This window comes from Crocodylus porosus, unplaced genomic scaffold (genome assembly GCF_001723895.1).
Source record: "Crocodylus porosus isolate Cpor-Errol unplaced genomic scaffold, CroPor_comp1, whole genome shotgun sequence".
Taxonomy (NCBI): Eukaryota; Metazoa; Chordata; order Crocodylia; family Crocodylidae; genus Crocodylus; species Crocodylus porosus.
The window spans coordinates 6,847,439-6,849,392 of NW_017728918.1; the positions used below are offsets into that span (position 1 = coordinate 6,847,439).

The following is a 1,954-nucleotide window of genomic DNA, read 5'->3' on the forward strand; positions in this document are numbered from 1 at the left end:
TGCTGACCCACCCTAATCAAATGGTTGCTGCTCAGAGATTTTAGTCACAGTGTCACAGGGCAGAGATTTTGGGGAGAAACAAGGTGGCTTTCCGCCACAGCAGCCCTCCAGCCAGTTGGCGACACGTCTGACTGTGGGGGCAACACCACAGCCCCCAGTTTCTTAGAACGGGGTGAGAGACAGTGTCGAAGGCCTCCCGAAAGTCCAGCCAGCTTATGAATTTTTGTTCCTAAATTTGCCTTTTAAAGGCGTTGGGTCGGGTTACCGTATTTCCAGTTTCAAACAAGAGGACATCTGGGGGTGTCTTATGATTGTGCGGGAGAGAGTGATAAGCCCATGCCCTGCCCCTGCCCCTCACTCCCAAGCCCCAGCTCCCCACCCCAGACCATGCTGGCGCCCCTCACTCCCGGCCCACAGCCCCCCCATCCCTGTAGATACCCCTCACCCCGACCTCACTCTCCACTCAGTATGGGGAATGCATGATGCTTTTATGTTTAATGGGCCTAAGAGCAGCAGAGCTGAGACTCTCCTGTCACCTCGGCGGCTCTCTCTGCTTCTTCCCCGTGGAAATGCTGGTTCTCTAACATTGCGTCCTGGCTTCTGTGGCATTCCTGTCCTTACACAGGTCACTAGGACCGTGGACCCATCACGTTTTCAGGCCAGCAACAGCAGCACCCCCCACGCACCTAAGCTGCCCAGTACTCAGGGCTCTGCTGCCCTTAGCCCTGGGGCTGCACACTTGCCTGCTCCCAGCAGAAACAGGCCAACTACCCTTGGCTTAGCTCCGGTGCAGACCTCCAGCTGTGTCTGTCCTCCCGAGGCCATACTGAGAGCAGCCTTTTTCTGGCTCCGGCAAAGGCACCATCGCCTAGTCCCCGGAGTCACTTCTGTTACTTTTGTCTTGCTGGGACTCTTACCTCCCCGGATATCCTCCGGGGACTACAGGCAGCCGGGCTTACAAGAGAGAGCACGATGCTCCCTTTCTCCGTGCACCGACAGTGCCGCCTGGCAAAGCTTCCCAGCCCTCCTCAGCCCAGATCCAGCGTCACCAGGAACGACATGAGGGTAAATGAGAGCAGGGCGCAGCTATCGGTGAGCTCACCTTGAATGCCCCCGGGCTGGGGCGGCATCGCTGCTCTCCTGGGTGCCCTGTTTTGCTCTGGGATGGGCACTAGTCACTCTGATCTGGTTCCACCGTCACACACGGCAGCTAATTGACTCTTCCCAGCATGGAGTCAGCGGCTAATCTTGTTACCGATATCTCATTTGTTGCGATTATTGTCAGCCTCGTTAGTCCCCACCGGGTGTTCCTCAACCTCCTTTGAATGTTTCCTGGAGGCTCGTCACTGCCTTGTAGCGCCGTGTAGTGCATGCGACGGCTGCTTTGCAAAGTGCCCTGCATAGAGGCATCCAGGTTGTGTAGAGGTAGACGCTTTAAAAATGACATCCAAGGACCAAGGCGGACAAGGTTCTTCGGGTAAATCCTGTATCTTTTGTTAGGCCAACTAAAATGGTTGGAAAAAGTTCTTCTTTGCCAGCTTTTGGGTACAAACCGATGAATTGGAACTGATGAATTTGGCTCAGGGTGGGGGGGCAGGTGACACCTCGCCACCTTTTATCGTCTCAGCCTTTCTTTCAGACAGGGGCAGTCTTGAGCTGTTAGAGTTGTGAAGAAAGCTCCGGTATATGAGCCTACCCATGGTGGAGTAAAGGCAGTAGCTCCGTGGTGCAGCCTGCCCCGTTCGTCTCAGTGGGTTGCCACTTTAAACACGTCCGTATTAGCGATCAAAGCCAAGTGAAGACGCGGGCTTCTCTGAGTGGTCTTTTAACACTGTCACCCACCGGGACAGCTGCGTCCCTCGGGGATGCCGGAGCCCGGAGTGAAATTCTCAGGTGCAGGAGGTCAGCATCCGGCCGGCAGCCCGGGGACTCCAACCTCCGGATAAGAGGATGA

At 55.8% G+C, this 1,954-nt stretch overlaps 1 long non-coding RNA gene across 1 annotated transcript in view; it reads right to left on the reverse strand.

The window, feature by feature from the left end:
• LOC109312175 overlaps positions 1-1,547 on the reverse strand; it is an 8,449-nt gene extending 6,902 nt beyond the window's left edge. Inside the window, exons 1-2 of the long non-coding RNA XR_002101711.1 lie at positions 1,456-1,547; positions 1,302-1,310 (exon numbers count right to left, since the gene is read on the reverse strand). This is a non-coding gene — a long non-coding RNA (uncharacterized LOC109312175). The remainder of the gene's footprint in view (positions 1-1,301; positions 1,311-1,455) is intronic.
• Positions 1,548-1,954: the final 407 nt, after the last annotated feature.